Source organism: Dasypus novemcinctus, chromosome 30, assembly GCF_030445035.2.
Source record: "Dasypus novemcinctus isolate mDasNov1 chromosome 30, mDasNov1.1.hap2, whole genome shotgun sequence".
NCBI lineage: Eukaryota > Metazoa > Chordata > Mammalia > Cingulata > Dasypodidae > Dasypus > Dasypus novemcinctus.
The window spans coordinates 21,871,924-21,891,402 of record NC_080702.1 but is presented as its reverse complement, the minus strand read 5'-3'; the positions used below and the strand labels follow the sequence as shown (position 1 = coordinate 21,891,402).

Sequence of the window (19,479 nt, the reverse complement as noted above, 5' to 3'; positions counted from 1 at the left end):
GAAAACGGCAGTAGTAGCTATATTAATATCAGACAAAATAGACTTTAAATGCAAACAATTGTGACAGACAAAGATGGACACTACATATTAGGGAAAGGGATAATCATTCAAGAGAAAAGAATAATCATAAACATTTGCACCCCTAACAAGGGTGCCTCCATATACGTGAGGCAAACACTGGAGAAACTAAGTGAAGGAATGATACCTCTACAATTACAGTGAGGGACTTTAACACACCACTATCACCATTAGACAGAACATCTCAAAAGAGAAGCAATAAGGAAACAAAGACTTTGAACAATATATTAGAGGAGCTGGACCTAACAGACATATACAGAACATTACAACCAAATACAGCAGGATATACATTTTTCTCAAGTGCACATGGATCATTCTCCAAGATAGACCACATGCTAGGCCACAAAGAAAGTCTCAATGAATTCAGAAAGACTGAAATCATACATAATTTCTCTGACCACAGTGGAGCAAAGCTGGAAATCTGCAAGGACCAGAGACCCAGATTTGGCACCAAGATATGGAAGTTAAACAACAAAATCTTAGAAAAACAGTGGAACAAGGAGGAAACCTCAACAGAAATCAATAACTATCTTGAAACTAATGAAAATGATAACACAACATATCAAAACTTATGGGATGCAGCAAGAGCTGTACTGAGAAGGAAATTCGGAGCCATAAACTCATACATCAAAAAAGAAGAGCTAAAATTGAAGAACGAACTGAACGATTGGAGGAATTAGTAAAAAAAACGAACTAACCACAAAGAAAGAAGAAAGAAATAATAAAGATCAGAGAAGAACTAAATGAAATAGAAAATAGGAAAACACTCGAAAAAATAAACAAAACAAGAGAGCTGGTTCTTGGAGATCAATCAAAAATGACAAACCCTTAGCTAGACTAACAAAGAAAAAAAGACAGAAGATGAAAATACACAAAATAAGAAATGAGAAGGGTGATATTACCACTGACCCCTACTGAAATAAAGACTATCATAAGAGGATACTTCAAAAGACTGTATTCCAAGAAGAAAGACAATTTGGTGGAAATGGACAAATTCCTAGAAACACATAAGCAGTGTACATTGACAAAAGAAGAAACTGATGGTCTCAACAAACCAATCACAAGTAAAGAGAATCAGTTATTAAAAACTTCCCAACTAAGAAGAGCCCTGGGGCAGATGGCTTCACAGGTGCAGTCTACAAAACATTCCGGAAAGAAGTAACACCAATTTTGCTTAAACTCTTCAAAAAAATTGAAATCGAAGGAACATTGCCTAATTCATTTTGTAACGCCAACATTACCCTAATACCAAAGCCAAACAAAGAAACCACAAGAAAGGAAAATTAAAAACCAGTCTCTCTAATGAATCTAGAAGTGAACATCCTCAACAAAATACTTGCTAATCGTATTCAAAAATACATTAAACAAATTATACACCATGACCAAGTAGGCTTCATTCCTGGTATGCAAGAATGGCTCAATATAAGAACACCAATTAATAGAATACACCATATAAACAAAATGAAGGGGAAAAAATCACATGATCCTATCTACAGATGCAGAATGACAAAATACAACACCCTTTCTTGATAAAAACACTGCAAAAGATTGGAATAGAAGGAAACTTTCTGAATATGATAAAGGGTATATGCGAAAAACCCACAGCCAACATCATTTACAAAGGTGAAATCCTAAAATCTTTCCCTCTAAGATCAGGAACAAGACAAGGATGCCCACTATCACCCCTTCTATTTTAACACTGTCTTAGAAGTACTTGCTCAAGCACTGAGGCAAGAACCAGATATAAAAGTCATCCAAACTGGGAAGAAAGCAGTTAAAATTTCTCTATTTGCAGATGACATGATAATATACATAGAATACCCTGAGAAGTCTCCAGATAAGCTTCTAAGGACTTATACATGAGTTCAGTAAAGTCACAGGGTATACGATCAATGCACAAAAATCAGTAGCATTCTGTACACCAATGATCAGCAATCTGAGGAGGAAATCAAGAAAGAAATACCATTTACAATAGCAAATAAAAAAATCAAATACCTAGGAATAAATTTAACCAAAGATGTAAAAGACGTATACACAGAAAACTACACAAAACTGTTCAAGGAAATCAAAGAAGACCTAAACAAATGGAAGAATATTCCCTGTTCATGGATAGGAAGACTAAATATTATTAAGATGCCTAACCTACCAAAACTGATCTAGAGATTCAATGCAATCCCAATAAAATCAACACAGCATTCTTTAAGGAACTAGATAAACTCTGAAATTTATTTGGAAAGGAAAGAGGTCCCAAATAACCAAAGACACATTGGAAAATTGAAAAAGAAAAATGAAACCAGAGGAAACACACTACCTGACTTCAAAACATACTACAAAGCTACAGTAGTGAAAATGGCATGGTATTGGCACAAGGATAAAAACACTGAGCAATGGAACTGAATAGAGAGCTCTGATATAGATCCTCATATATACAGTCATCTGATACTCAACAAGGCCACCAAGCCCACTTAACTGGGAGAGAATGGCTCCTTCAACAAATCGTGTCTAGAGAATTGGATATCAATATGCAAAAGAAGGAAAGAGGATTACTATTTCACACCTCATAAAAATACCAACTCAAGATGGATCAAAGACCTAAATGTAAGAACAAAGACCATAAAGACCTAGGAAAACAACATAGGGAAGCACCTACAGGACCTTGTAATAGGAAATGGCTTCATGAACTTCACACCAAAAGCACAAGCAGCAAAAGAACCAATAGATAAACGGGACTTCCTCTAAATTAAAGCCTCTTGCACCTCAAAGGAGTTTGTCATGAAAGTGAAAAGAGAGCCTACACAATGGGAGAAAATATTTGGTAACCACATATCTGATAGTAGACTAATATCCTGCATATATAAAGAACTCCTATATCTCGAAAATAAAAAGACAACACATTTAAAAATTGGGAAAAAGATTTGAACAGATGCTTCTCCAAAGAAGAAATACAAATGGCTAAAATGCACATGAAAAAAATGCTCAAAATCTCTAGCTATTAGGGGAATTTAAATCAAAACTATAATGAGGGAAACGGACTTGGCCCAGTGGTTAGGGCATCCGTCTACCACATGGGAGGTCGGTGGTTCAAACCCTGGGCCTCCTTGACCCGTATGCTGGCGGCCCATGCACAGTGCTGATGCACGCGAGGAGTGCCGTGCCACGCAGGGGAGTCCCCCGCATAGGGGAGCCCAACGCGCAAGGAGTGTACCCTGTAAGGAGAGCTGCCCAGCGTGAGAGAAAGTGCAGCCTGCCTAAGAATGTACCGCACACACGGAGAGCTGACGCAACAAGATGACACAGCAAAAAGAGACACAGATTCCCGTGCTGCTGACAACAGAAGCGCACAACGAAACAAGATGCAGCAAATAGACATAGAGAACACACAATGGGGGGGGGGGGGTAAATAAATAAAAAACTCTTCAAAAAAAAAACTATAATGAGATACCATCTTACTCCCATAAGACTGGCAGCTATTAAAAAAAATAGAAGACTACAAGTGCTGTAGAGGATGTGGAGGAACAGGAGCACTCATCCACTGCTAGTGGGAATGCAAATGGGCCCAGCCATTCTGGAGGACTGTTTGGCGGTTTCTCAAAAAGTTAGCTATAGATTTGCCATATGACCCAGCAATTCCACTGCTGGGTATATAACCAGAAGATCTGAAAATACGGACACAAACCAATATATGCACACCAATGTTCATAGCAGCATTATACACTATTGCCAAAAGAAGGAATCAACTCAAATGCCCATCGATGGATGAATGGATAAATAAAATGTCATATGTACGTACAATGGAACACTACTGAGCTATAAGAAGGAATATAATACAAACACATGTGATAATATGGATGAATCTTGAGGACCTTATGTTGAGTGAAGCAAGCCAGGCATTGAAGGACAAATACTACATGACCTCTCTGATATGAAACAAGCAAACTGTGCTGTCTCAGAGAGCTCAAGTCTGGAAGATAGGCTTAAAGGAATCTGGGGGATGAGGAAAGTTGTGAGCTGACACTTACATGGGTGAAGTCTATGACAAGCTGGAGGTTAAGTATTTTTATATGGAAGGAATAAGATGGGGGCATAGGGATACCTTTCGGTGGGACTTTGTGGGATTGAGGGGGTTAGGCTTGGGAGGATGGGTCAGAATACCCAAGGAATTGGGGAAAGGGCTGGGGGAACCATTGAATATGGGGGAATGTCAGGTATATGGTTGAAACTATACTGTTGAGAAAACTCTTTAGAAAATATAATAACGAAGCATCACGTGTTTAAGGTGCTTAAGGGGAAGGCATCTGGTATAGGGGCAAGCTACTAGGGAGTATGTGAGTGATCATTTTGTCATAGTGTGTTATAACATTGGGTGGAGACCCATACAATGATTGTGAAGGTGTACCCACATCCTGGGGAGATCTGATGTTCCCAAAGAGAGGGAATTGTGTCTCCCAAGAGGATTGCTGGCTCCAAATTAGTTAGGGCAGGTGAGTATGTCAAGCCCTCAGCATTGCTGCAGTATCTGTAAATCTGGTTCCTTAAGTAGTGAAGACTGAGTGTCAGTGTGCCCTGAGGGGAGGGGGAGAGAGATATAGCATGGACGGAAGAAGGGAACTGGGGGGCAATGGAAGTGCTCCACAAGATTATGCAATGATGGATATGTAAACTTACATCTAAAGTGTATAAAAGCCTCTAAACTAAAATGTAAACTATAGTGTAAAACATAAGGAAACTGAAAACTTAGAAATTTGTACAGTCTAAAATAGAAACAATAATGTAAACCAAAATGCAACCATGTTTGATAGCTGTGTTTCAAAATTTGTACATACCTGCACCAAATATAACATAAATATGTAAAGAGATCATTGCTGGGGAAAGGGGAAAAGGGTTTAATGTTCGATATCTGGGAGTCCCCAACACTGTGTATGTGAATTACTGTGATCTAAAACTTTTTTGAAGACAAAATAAAAAATTAGAAAAAAAAAAAGGAAGGATGTGGACACTGAGGAAGAAATGAAAATGTCTTGCCACTGTACATACAGGGCAACACCTACTACAGTGATGAAAGGTAAAATGTTAGAAACAAAGCTTTATAATATCTTTCATTTTATGAATACATCAATTTATTTTTATTTTAGTATTTCTAAATTGCTATGTATTCTATTTCTAAACTTTAAACCCATCACTGTATTTCAATTTTCTATTAATTGAATTTGGCAATATATTAAGATTCATTGTTGAAGAAGTTTTGGATCACAGAGAGGTTCAACTGTGGCAGGGGAGGAACTCCAGTGTAGGGTGTTATTGATGGGGGGCACATGGGTGGGGAGGAGTTCTCCAGGGCAAGTATATAGGGAACATAAATATGTTACAAGGTATGTTGGGTATTTTTGTAGTAGTTACAGTTATAAACATCAACTGTGTGATCTAAGCCCCCTCTTGATCTAGAGGTGGAGGGGACATCACCATCCTGGAGTCCACATAATGGAGGAATAAAATATGGACTATAGTGGACTTACTGATATTCTACTATAAAACTACTGTGATGAGAAATCGAAGAAATTTTAGTATCGAGGAGAACATGGTCACAGTAGTTGCTGAGGACAGGAAGAGGGTAGAAGAGATGTGATGTGGGGGCAATTTTCAGATTTTGAGTTGCTTTAATGATACTGCAGGGTCAGAGCATCTGACCTTTATATATCCTGCCATAACCCACTGAATGTACTGGGGGAGAGTGCAAACTACAGGGTAAACTATTATCTGTGTAGTGCAGCAGTGCCCCAAAATGTCTTCACTGAGTGCAATGAGGGTGCCGCAATGATGAGGGAGGTTGTTGGTGTGGGAGGAGTGGGGTGGGGGGGGGTATACAGGAACCTCATATTTTTTAGTGTAACATATTTTTGTGATGTATATATCTTCAAATATACAATTTACAAAAATAATGTGGTGCGGAGAGGGGAGTGGGTTATATGGGAATCTCATGTTCTTTCTAAGGTTTTTTAACGTAACATCCCTTATGATCTATTAACTAAAAAAAAAAATTTAAATGCACAATCTGAGGAGGAAGTCAGGAAAAAATTCCATTTACAATGGCAACTAAAAGAATAAAATATTTAGTAATAAAGTTAACCAAGAATGAAAACAACTTGTATTCAGAAAACTGTAATGCATTGCTAAAAGAAATAAAAAAAGAACTAAATAATTGGAAAAACATTCTATGCTCATGGATAGGAAGACTAAATATCATTAAGATATCAATTTTACCCAAATTGATATACAGATTGCAGGGAATCCCAATAAAAATTCCATCAGCATTTTTTAAGCAAATGGAAAACACAATCAGCAAATTTATCTGGAAGGGGAAGAGGCTCCAAATAGCCAGAAACATCTGAAAAAGGAAAAGTGAAGTTGGAGGACTCTCACTTCTAGACTTTTAATCATATTACATAGCGACAGTGGTAAAAACAGCATGATATTGACATAAAGATAGACACATAGACAAATGGAACTGAAATGATCATTCAGAAACAGACCCTCAAATCTTCAACCAAGTGATTTTTGACAAGTCTGTCAAGCTCTCCCAGTTGGAGCAGAACAGTTTATTCAATAGATGGTCTTGGGAGAACTGGATATCCGTAGGCAAAAGAAAGAAAGAAGACCCCTACCTCACACCTTATACAAAAATTAACTCAAAACGGATCAAAGACCTAAATATAAAAGTAAGTACAATAACGCTCTTAGAAGAAAATGTAGGGACACATCTTCAAGACCTGTTGGTAGGTGGTGGATTCTTAAACCTTACACCAAAAAGCATGAGCAATAAAAGAAAACATGGATAAATGGGACCTCCTCAAACTTAAAACATTTCTGTGATTCAAAGGACTTCATCAAGAAGGTGAAAAGGCAGCCCAGTTAATGGCAGAAAATACTTAGAAACCATTTATCCAGTAAGCATTTAATTTCAATTCTATATAAAGAGATCATACAACTCAACAATAAAAGACAAGCAATCCAATTTTAAAATGGCCAAACGATTTAAAAGGACATTTCTCCAAAGAGAAAATACAAATTGCCAAAAAGCACATAAAAAATGTTCCATATCACTAGCTATTAGGGAAACACACATTAAAACGACGATGAGATATCATCTAGCACCACATAGAATAGCCATTATTTAAAAAAACAGACAACAATAAGTGCTGGAGAGGATGTGGAGAAACAGGAACACTTCATCACTGTTGGTGGAAGTGTAAAATGGTGCAGCCTCTATGGAAGACAGTTTGGCAGTTCCTAAGGAAGCTAAATATAGAACTGCCATGTGATCCAGCATTTCCTCTACTAGGAATATATCCAGGAGAACTAAAAACTATGACATGAATAGGCACCTGCACAGCAATGTTCATAGTGGCATTGTTCACAATTGCCAAAAGATGGAAACAATCCAAGCATCCATCCACCAACGAACTGTGGTATATATGTATGATGGAACACTATGTTACAATAAGAAGAAATGAGATTGGGAAATATGGGATAACATGGATGAATCTTGAAGACATTATACTAAGCAAAGTAAGTCAGACACAAAAGGACAAATATTGCATGGTCTCATTAATATGAAACTAAATACAAATAATAAACACATGGAATTAAAACCTAGAGTATAGATTATAAGGAGATAAGAGTAGGGTTGAGAAGAACTATAGATGTCTAATGTATGTAGAAGTTTTAATGAACTTGACTGTAAAAGTGTGGAGATGGATAGAGGTGATAGTAGCACATTATAGTGAGTAACAACTGGTTTATAAATGGGATTGTAACTGAAAAAGGTAGTCTGGGGAAGTAAATACCAATACAAAGAAAGCTAAAGAATAATCTAGGGACTGAACAACCCAGTGAGCCCAGAAGCAGTTGAGAATTGTGGTTAAGGGTACAAATGCAAGAGAGTCCTTCTGTTACCTAGGACAGATGTACATCACTATTGCAGGGTGATGGGAATACAGAGAAACACAGGAAAACTACAATTGGTGTTACCTATAGACTATGGTTAACAGCAGTACTATAACATTCTTGCATTAATGCCAAGGTATACTGTGTTGAGAAAGGAGGTGTGTGGAAAAAATGTGTCAAATGTATGCTATGGACCATGATTGGTGGTAATAGCCTGATGATATTATCTCATAATCTGTAACAAATGTTCCACCAGGGGGTAGAGTTTTATGGGAAATCTATACATCTGTATGATTGTTTTGCAGGTTCCCAATACCTATAACAAAACTACATTTAAAAAAATAGGACGGGTTGGGGGGAAAAATATACCAAATGTAAGATAATGAATATAACTGGTAGTAATATTTTGACAATGCTCTAGCATAGCTTGTAACAAATGTTTCACACCAATGCAAAGAGTTGGTGGAGGGGTGATGTATGAGATCCCTGTGAAATGTTATGTGTGTTTATTTTTTAAGTTCACAATCTTTACTATGCACTTATTGTTTTTGTGTGTTCATGTATGAATGACATACTTCAATAAAAAAAATCAACACAGCATTTTTTAATGAACTAGGAAAACAAACTATGAAATTTATTTGGAAAGGAAAGAGGCTTCAAACAGTCAAAGACATATTACATGGGAAAATGAAATTGAAGGACTCACACTACCTGCCTTCAAAACAAACTACAAAGGAACAGTGTTGAAAATGGCATGATATTGACACAAAGATAGACATACTGAACAATGGAACCAAACTGAGGGTTCTGATATAAATTCTCATAAATACAGTCACTTGATATTTGACAAGGCCACCAAGCCCACTCAATTGGAGAGAATGGCCTCTTTACCAAATGGTGCTTGGAGAATTGGATATCCATAAGCAAAATAATGAAAGAGGATTACCATCTCACACCTTATACAAAAATCAACTCAAGATGGATCAAAGACCTAAATATAAGAGCCCAGACAATAAAGATCTTGGAAAACAATGTAGGGAAACATCCACAGTATCTTGTAATAGGAAATGGCTTCATGAACTTCACACCCATAGAACAAAATGCCAAAAAACAAATAGGTGAATGGGACCTCCTCAAAGCTAAAGCATTTTACACCTCAGAGGAGTTTGTCAAGAAAGTGAAAAGACAGCCTACCCAATGGGAGAAATATTTGGTAACCATATATCTGATAGAAGCCTAATATCCTGCACATAAAAAAACACCTATATCTCAAAATTAAAAAGACAAGCAACCCATTCAACAAATGGGCAAAAGATCTGAACAGATGCTTCTCTAAAGAATTATAATTAGCTAGAAAGCACATGAAAAGATGCTCAAAATCACTAGCTTTTCAGGAAATGCAAATCAAAACTAGAATGACAAACCATCATACTCCCATAAGACTGGCAGCTATTAAAAAAACAAAAGACTGAAAGTTTTGGGGAGGGGAAGTGGCTGTGACCCAACCGGTTGGGCTCCCATCTGCCATATGGGAGGCCCTGTGTTCCTGTTCCAGGGCCTCCTTGTGAAGGCAAGCTCGCTTGTGCACAGCAGAGAACCAAAGGCCCATGCACCACTGTAAGCCAACGGCCCACATGCCATGGAGAGCCAACAACCTGCATGCCACAGAGAGCTGGCACAGCAAGGTGACTCAACAAAGGGAGACAAGCAACCACAGAAGAACATGGAGCCAATGGACACAGGAAGCAGACAGAAGCAAACTGCAAGGGGGGGAGGCAGCAAGGTGATGCAAAATAGGGAGACAAGCAAACATGGAAGATCATATAGTGAATGAAGACAGGAGAGCAGACAGCAAGCAATCTACAAGGAGGGGCAACAATCAATCAATCAATCTTTAAAATAAATGTGTTGGAGAGGATGTGGAGGAATGGGAACATTTACCCACTGCTGTGGTAATGCAGAAGGATCCAGCTGCTACAGATTTGCCATGTAACACAGCAATTCCATAGTGGGGGATATACACAGAAGAATTGAACAGAAGGACACAAACCAAAGTATGCACAACACTGTTCATCATAGCATTATTCACTACTGCCAAAGGGTGGAATCAACCCAAATTGCCATCAACAGATGAATGTATAAACAAAATGTGGAACATACATACAATGGAATACTACTCAACTATAAGAAGGAATACAGTACAAACACATAGGATAACATGGATGAATCCTGAGGACCTTATGTTGAGTGAAGCGACCCAGGCATTGAAGGACAAATACTGCATGACCTCTCCTTTGAAAGAGCAAACCAAGCTGTGTCAGAGAGCTAGAGACTGGATGATAGGCTTACAGGAAATTGGGGATGAAAGCAAGGTTGTGAGCTGATGTCTACATGAGTGAAATCTATGATAAAGTGGAGGTAAGTAGTTGTACAGGGAAGGGATAAGATGGGGGCACAGGAATATTATTGGGTGGGGCTTTGTAGGTTTGAGGGGGGCTAGGGCTGGATGAGTCAGAAGGCCCAGGGAATTAGGGGGAGGGCTTGGGGAACAGTTGAATACACGAGACTGTCAGGTACATGGTTGAATAAGGCTGAGAAGACTCTTTAGACAATATAATAAGGAAGGATTATGAGTTTAAGGTGCTTAAAGGGGGCATCTGACACAGGGGCAAGCTTCTAGGGAGTGTGTGAATGCTCATTTGTCATAATGTGTTAAATCCTTGGGTGGAGACTATATGATTGTGAAGGTATACCCACATCCTGGAGAAACCTGATGTTCTCAAACAGGGAATTGTGTCCCTTGAAAGAATTGGTGGCTCCCAATTGGTTTGGGCAGTCTAGTATGTCAAGCACTCAGCATTGTTGCCAGTAACTGTAAATCTGGTCCCTCAAGCAGTGAAGACTGATTGTCACTGTGGGCCCTGAGGGGAGAGGGAGAAAGGTACAGAATAGATGGAAGCCCAGTAACTGGGGGGCAATGGAAGTGCTCCACAAGATCATGTAATGATGGATATAGGACATGTCAACTTATACTGATGTGGGCTATGGGTGGAAGGCTCTTTGTCTCTTCAGAGATAACCTAAGCTGTTTGACTTGTGGGTGTGGAATGGTAAGAGGCTGCAGTCCTGCCCTTAGGCACAATTGCAAGGGCTCCAGTCCCAGGAAACAGTTTAACAATGCAAGGACTATAAACTTTAAGTATTTAGGGGAAATGCAAAAACCAAATATGCTAAAAGCTTATCTAGAATATCTGGAGTCCATGCTAAAAGCTTACCTAGGATGTGGAAGCTATATGTGCTAATTAAAGCCTATTGAGAACTGAAACAAAGAGACCACTTGGCCTTTCCTCTCTGGATAAAAGACATTTGAAAATCTTGTTCAGGGCTCGGGATTCAAACAGAAAGCTCCCGAGTCCGGCTGGCCGTCAATAAACCATTTTTCCTTCTCAAAATCATTCCCGAGTCCTGGCCTCTCTATACTCAAATAATTAAACTTCTCTCAAATGCTACAACAATACCACAACTGTATAAAACTCTAAGCTAAAATGTAAATTATAAACTAAAAATTTAGAAATTTGTAAAGTCTAAAATATAAATCATAATGTAAACCAAAATGGAACCATGTTTGAAAGCTATGTTTCAATATCTGCACATCAGCAATAGCAACTATAACATGAACATGTTAAATGATCATTGCTGTGGAAGGGGAAGTGTTTGATGCTGGATATATACGAGTGCCTTATATAGTATATGTGACTTTTCTGTGATCTAAAAGCTTTTTGAAGACAATATTAAAAATTTTTTAAAGGATATAGACCCTGAGGAAGAATGAAATTGCCTTACCCCTATACATACAGTGCAATACCTATGACAGTTATGAAAGGCAAAATCTCAAAAACAAAGTTTCATATTTTTCATTTTTGATACCCCAATTATTTTTTTAGTTTTTCTAAACTAGTATGTATTCTATTTCTAATCTTTAAATCTACCATTACTATTTCATTTTCCTACTAATTGAATTTGGCAATATATTATGCTTCATTTTCAAGGAGTTTGGACCACAGAGGGATTCAACTATGGCAGGGAAAGAACACTGGTATGAGGTGTTATTGATTGATGTTGTAGGGACAGATGCTGGACATTATACATCCTGCCATAATCCACTGCATGTACTGGGGGAGAGTGTAAACTACAACGTAAGCTATTATCCACATGATGCAGCAGAGCTCCAAAATGTATTCACCCAGTGCAATGAATGTGTCACAATGATGCAAGAGGTTGTTGATGTAGGAGGAGTGGCGGGGTGGGGTGTGCGGTATATGGGAATCTCATATATTTTTGTAACTTTTTAAATCTATATAGCTACAAAAAATGCATTTAAAAATAAATATAAAAAATAAAGTGAATTGGGAAGAAAAAGACTGCTTTTGCTCAGGATCAATCACTCTATAGTCACAACTGGTCTAGATGATTAAACATATCACAGAAGTGCATGGAAACCTTACTAAAATAATCCATATGCCTCCAAGAACTGTAAGTTAACTTAATGCGTGTCCACTTTCAGGGTTAAGGTACTCAATTGCAAAAGATTCACAACACAAGCAAATTTTGGTCCTCTCCTCATTTATACTCTGAATACTACAGAACCTTGGATCCAACCGACAAATGACAGTATTCCTAGTAATGGATCTTTAAACAAGATCACTTTGGATGTACTGATGTTTTGCCAGGCAAAATTTCTATTGTGGAAATTTATAGGGCAATTCCCTGGGCAGTAAATTGCCTTCATAGCTAGTAAATTCCTGGGCAATGTGCACTTGGTCTCCTCACAGCCCCTTAGGAGTGTATAATCAACCAAACTTTTCACTGGACTACTAGCCCCAATCTACATTCTCAAGCAAAACAGGATGAACACAGGGAGTTAATAATTCTGATTTTGCCTCTTTAGGCAGATTTTTGCTAATTTGCCATATGCTTAACACAAATGAAAACGGGATGAGATATTTATCGATCACAATAGGAGAAAATAATAAATCTACTACTATACAGCAGCACAGCAAGTCATTAGATTTTTTTGCTTAATTTATTTTAGAAAATAGCATTGCCAAATTTGTTTACTTGACGAACAAGGAAGCATTTTGCCGTTGCCAACACCACTTGCTCTACTTAAGTTAACTATATTGGGGAAATTGTCTCACACATAACACAAAAGCATGAAAAAATTAAAACATGCCGTATAGCTTAAAGAGATAAGGCCTTCCTGGTTCAAATCATGGGCCCTAGGCTTAGTAGCATACCATGAGGTGGGCATTCGGGCATTTTTTATTTACAATACTCATTTTAGTCTCCCTGGTGCACTCATTGCTCTCAAGAGTTTTGAATTCATGACATCAGTCACTTGTAAAATAGCAAATGATTTCTTTGTATCTAGAGTGACATAAAAATGATGATGAAGGAAAAACTGACATCATCGTGACTATGTGCCATTGAAAACAACCTGTAAGTACTACTCTAAGACCTCAGGCAGTAACTGAAAATGGATACAATACCTTAAATTTTGATCAACACCTGAAAGCCAGATCAAACTGAAGGAAATTGTTAAAGAAATTAATTTATGCCACAGCTGTTTTCCCTTATACTAAGCCCTCTACCAGCAAACTGAAGCTTAACTAAGGTCCTATCTCTTTGAGGTTGTCATTTCTCCAGAACCCGAAACATAATCACAACTTGCCCTAACTTGGCGGCTTCTTTCCTGTCTTCAGCAGGAAAGTTGATCAGTTTTGTTTATTTTTGTGCAGAATTCTGTCCCCAGTTCCTGTAATTTGTTTAAATTCTCTTCCTCACTCTGTACCCCATTTTCCTTGCACATTTTGTTTCTGAGACCCTCCCCTCACAAAGCAGTTCCGTTTAAGTATCCCCACTATTTTCCTCATGAGGCTTTTCTGCTTTAGGTTTCCTCCCTGCTAGGAAAACCCTGCCTCTGGGTTTCAGATGGAGTTATTCCCGTAAGGTGAGTCCCTCCAGAAAAGTCAATTCTGCAATTAGAATCCCACCAACGGTAACTAGACGGCATTAGCTACCGCCATTCTGCCTATGTTCACCTCCCCTCCTCCACCGAGGGGCCCTTTTGTTTCCAGTACTCCTCAAAGGCTTGTTTTCCACCCTTGGTCTCTGTGGATGGACTTGGGTCTCCGTGCCTGGATATGCATAGGGTTCTTACTCACAGCTGTGAGTTCTTCTAAAACCTTTTTCTTCAGTGAAGGGGGACTCCTGCTGCTGGCCCCCTCTAGAGAACTCCCACGCATTACATGAGACACATTGAGAGGGAAGGGAAGAGGACCGGCAGGTCATGGATGAAATTTTCTCACCTGGTATTTTTCTCTTTCTTCAATTCAAAGTTGATGGAGTCTTTGTCCAGCTTCTAACAGCCTCCAGAGCGCTGGATGATGTCGCTGCCGTTTTTTTAAAGCGTTAACTTCCGTCGCTCTGTTGATGACGTCAACTCTTCGTTAGGCTCAGGGGGAAGCGAGGGACGCAGGTGCTCAGAAATCAGGCCAGGAGCTGAAATCAGTTTAAGCAAAGCATTTAATGAGAGAGAGGGGGCTTAGCAGTAGGACTTGTGGGGATTAGTTCCACCACCGGCACGGGCATGCTTAAGTGATTTATTAAAGCTCGTCTGTTCTTGCTTCAGAGCAAAAATAGCTCCGTCCTCGCTATCTCTGCACAAGCTATATCTTTTTGCTTGAAGTTTGGAAATGGCTTTTTCTTGCATTTTTGCTGGTAGATAAGATGTGAGTCTAGGGACAAGGTTTCTTGTTCCAGGACAAAACATACTTGAGAAATTTAAGTTTACCCACAGGCCTTGGCCAAATCCAAAAATACATGATATATAATCAAGAGAAATAAGCCAGATAAGGCCCTCCCTGCATATGACTTCTGGTGTATGTTTTTTTCATTTCCGTGGCAATTTGGGCCCAAACTTGGGGCAGCTGATTTTCTCCCTAGCTGCAGGGAATTTTTCAGGTTGGCCCCCAATGTAACTACATTCCAGGCGTTCATCGATCATTAGTTCATTGCTGCTAGTAATCACAGCCGCCCTTGAGGTAAGCTGCTCACTGGGTTCATGCATAGAAGCATGTCTGCCTAGTATGATTAGTCTGGACCAAACTTCCTGCAGAGACAGGACATCAACTGCCCTGAGAGAGGAAAGCTGACTGCAGACACTAGTATAACATGAGAAATACACTATCCAGGCAACAGGAGATCTTTCTCTCTGCACTTTACAACAGATAAAAGGCAGCAGTCCTGCCCTTGGTGAGCAGGAAACAGTTAACAATGCAAGGTCTATAAACTTTAAGTATTTAGGGGAAATGCAAACAAAATATGCTAAATGCTTATCTAGAATGTCAGGAGTCCAGGCTAAAAGCTTACCTAAGATGTGGAAGATACATATGCTAATTGAGCCTATTGAGAACTGAAACAAAGGAACCATTTGGCCTTTCCTCTCTGTATAAAAGACATTTGAAAATCTTGTTCAGGGCTCGGGATTCAAACAGAAAGCTCTCGAGTCCGGCGGGCCGTCAATAAACCATTTTTCCTTCTCAAAATCATTCCTGAGTCCTGGCCTCTCTACACACAAATAATTGAACCTCTCTCAAATTCTACAACACAACAACTATTGAAAGCAGCTAATTGTGAAGTGGAAAAACAACAAAGTATTACTTTGCTTCAAAGAGTATAGACTTTTGTCCATACATCCCCAATGAGGGAACATTAGATTTTGAATTCTAGGAACTCTAGACCTACAATTATGAGTCATTATAAACTTTATATTTCTGTTGGTGTAATTGTTTTTGTGTTTGTTTGTTCAATGTCAGTGTATATTTAGGTGCCTCTGGGTGGTAATATTAAATTAATGGATAATAGTTCCTAGCGGAGCTCTATTCAAATAGCCAAAAAATAAGTGCTTATATTAATACATAAGTATAAATGCTAATAAGATCTCTACAATGATAAAAATTGTAAGTCCTGATTAATGAAATTACTACAAGTCTTCATAAAACATAGTTCTTAACTAAGGCGAAATAAATAGTCAATTTTTCTTCACAGGATAAAATGAAGGATGTAAAACTTAAATGAATATTTAAAAAGGTAAAAGGCTTGTGGGAATGATAACTGAATTTTGATAAGTTTGTTCAAAAAAGTGAGTTTTGTCCTGAAATAAAATGGCTAGTTTTCATAAAAACAAAATGAGATATGCAGGACAAAATTTACATACATATGGCAAGTTATAAAAAGTGTTTTTGTGGCATTCAAGAAGAGAATGTGTACTATGAAGGTAAAATTTTTCATAAGATAAATAATTATAGTTTATGTGGTTATGAATAATTATAAGAAGTTTGTAGAAGCATTTTTTAAATTGATGTTTTTAAATAGCTAATTCTAAAAAGTCATTATGACACAGAAACTGAACTGATAATAACAACAAAATGTAACTTCATAACAGGAAAAGTTATTAGTAGCCAGCCTCTCCCCTGCCAACTTGCCTCTAAAAATCTGTTTCTAGTATTGCACGCTACATGGTATTTGAAATTAAGAAGAGGTTATATTTGTACATAGCCAAATTGAATTATTATTTTGACAAGATTGTTTAGTGTTAATAGTAATTGTTTGTTGTAAGAAGTTTGCTTAAAGACAGTTTCCAAAATCATTTTGATAACATATATGTAAAGGATGTAAAACATGTTTTTATTATTAAGGAAACAGCAAATAATTTTGTCCTAAGATGAAATGACTAGTTATTAAGAAATAGTAAAATTTAGGACAAAACCTCAATAAATACAGAAAGTGCAGAAGGTGTGTGGAAAAGCAATTCTTATGTTTAAAGTTGAATAAAATTTGATGGGTCTAAGTTTTAAAAGCTTTAATATCAAATAGTATACTAATGCAAAGTTAAATTTTGTTCTTTTTCAAAGTTTCTTAAATCACTATTCTGTTTTAGCAAAAGTTTACAAAGAAATTTTCTCCTGACTTATCAGTGTACAAAAAAGTCTCTTTTATCAAATTAGCTTTTTGTATTTTAACCATGCATGTCCTTGGCTGTTTAAGTAAAGCAAGTCTTCTCACTTTTAAAGAAATAATATTCAAACATGCTTTCTCAATGTCAAATCCTGAAAAGTATCTTTTATTTCAAGGTGTTGCAGAGAATTTATTCTTTTACCTGAAAAGAAGTGAAGTGATAAAAATTAAGTTCATTTAATATGTTATAAATTAAATGAACAATATTTTAAAAGTTATAAAATTAAATAGATTCTTTAACCCTCTGTTAAAGCTTTATAAATAAAAAGTCCATGTGAATATTTAAAGCATATATAAAATTCCTGAAAATTTAATAATGTTCCAACATAATATTAAATAAAAATATAACATTGTTAATCATAATTTTAGTTATTAATCAAATAGTATATATCACATAAACAACTTCTCTACTTAAAAATGAAAAAGCCAATGTTTTAACTCATACTTTTGTGATTTACACTGAAAGCTGCCACAAGACAAATATTTTAACTGATACTTGTCGATACACATAGAAAACTGCCAAAGGATGATATAAAATAGTAAGCTTTCATAAATTAAAGTAACACTTTGTTGTGTTCATCAACCCTAAATATTGTTAGTTTATTTCAAAAATTAATATCCAATTGTGTCACTATCACAGTGTTTGAAAACTTGCTAAAGCTTTCTCTAATATCTCCTTCAGCAAGTCAAGCCAACCTGCATTCATATGTGAACAAGCCAACAGTAAATTTTATAGTGTTTTCCCAAAGCTGTGTGCATAACCCAATTATGTATCCTAGCCTAATTACAAAAATCTAACTGTATACAAAACCTGCAGTTTTAACCCTTTTTTGCTATATTAATAATATATTAAAAAATTTTTTTTTTCACAGAATAATCTCACTGCACCTTAAAACTATGCTTACAAAACAAAAAAGGGGAATAGGGTGTTAGGTCTAACCAGTCCAAAGAATGTCATACAAATAGCCTTATATACTTTACATTTTAAAAATCACATTGAGGGTAGTTATACATCAGCGGAACAACATTTTCAGATACCAATTGTAAAAATTTATCCTAAAGTGTTATACAAACTCCCGGATGAACCAGAAGCTAATGGTAATTGGCATCGTCCAGTAAATTTACTAACTTGGGGACAAGATTATGCATTGTGGTCTCTCCCTAAGGAGGACCTCTTTGACTTCCTGCAAAGCATGTAAAACCATACTGTGGCCTGGTGGAATCTGCAGTAGAACCCAATACTGAGCCTGGAAGGATTCAAGGTGAAACTGACTAACATCCCCCTAAAGACTACCCAAGGAGATGAACCAAGGGCATGGGGGAGTCTTAAAAAATTGGGCAACTAAGCATAAACTATTATGGTATGAGTTGGGTGCCCCAAGAAGCCTGAAAATACATTTTTAGCTTACTTGGCAGTAGTCACTACCACTTCTCCTGAAGTGGGAACATGGAAAATGTATGTATTGTTCATCCTTATGTGTTTTAACACCTGCACAGCTAATCACACCTATTGGGCCCATTCAACAGATCCACCCATGTTTGCTCTTACCTCCTGGTATAATCCTGAGCCTGCATTATTCTCAAATGATTCAACATGGATAGGAGGATACTGGGTTCCTTCTGCAGGGCCTCTAATAAATGAAATTGATTGGAGGCATTGTAACATTTGTGTCACTCCTTTAAAATGGAATGACACCCAACATAATTGGAATAAAAAAAAACCCTTCAATGTGCATTCTCCTCTCATATATCAGATGAAGTAGAAGTTCCGCATCTCCAATTGGAGTGGCAATTATGGAACTCAAATTTAACAAACCACACTAAAATTTTTAACTGAACAGTTAGAATGACTGAACCCTTCAACATGGTTTTCCAATCTAAGTTTTGAATGGTAAGCAACAATAGGATTGATTTTTCTCTGTCTTGTTACATTTATAGGATGCCAAAGCTTCTTCCAACTCTAGCAATGTACCACACAACTCTATGAGTATCTGTTCACCATATACAGAGGTACTCAGTAAAACCACCTGCTTATAAAAGAAAGGGGGAAGATGTGGGGATTAGTTCCACCACCTCGGCACAGGCATGGTTAAATTATTTATTAAAGCTCATCTGTTCTTGTTTCAGAGCAAAAGTAGCTCTGTCCTTGCTATCTCTGCACAAGCTATCTCTTTTTGCTTGAAGTTTGAAAATGGCTTTTTCTTGCATTTCTGCCACTAGATAGGATGTGATCTAGAGACAAGGTTTCTTGTTCCATGACAAAACATCCTTGAGAAATTTAACTTTAACCACAGCCCTTGGTCAAATCCAAGATACATGATATATGAGCAAAGAAAAAAACCAAAAGGTGCCTTGCCTTCATATGAGTTTTAGTGTGTGTGTC

The 19,479-nt window shown here is 37.4% G+C and overlaps 1 protein-coding gene across 1 annotated transcript in view; it reads right to left on the bottom strand.

The window, feature by feature from the left end:
• LOC131276928 (zinc finger protein 69 homolog B-like) overlaps positions 1 to 14,480 on the bottom strand; it is a 115,033-nt gene extending 100,553 nt beyond the window's left edge. The window contains exon 1 of the mRNA XM_058290549.1: positions 14,387 to 14,480. The gene's annotated coding sequence lies outside the window, so the exon portion shown is untranslated. The remainder of the gene's footprint in view (positions 1 to 14,386) is intronic.
• Between the last annotated feature and the right edge of the window lie 4,999 nt (positions 14,481 to 19,479).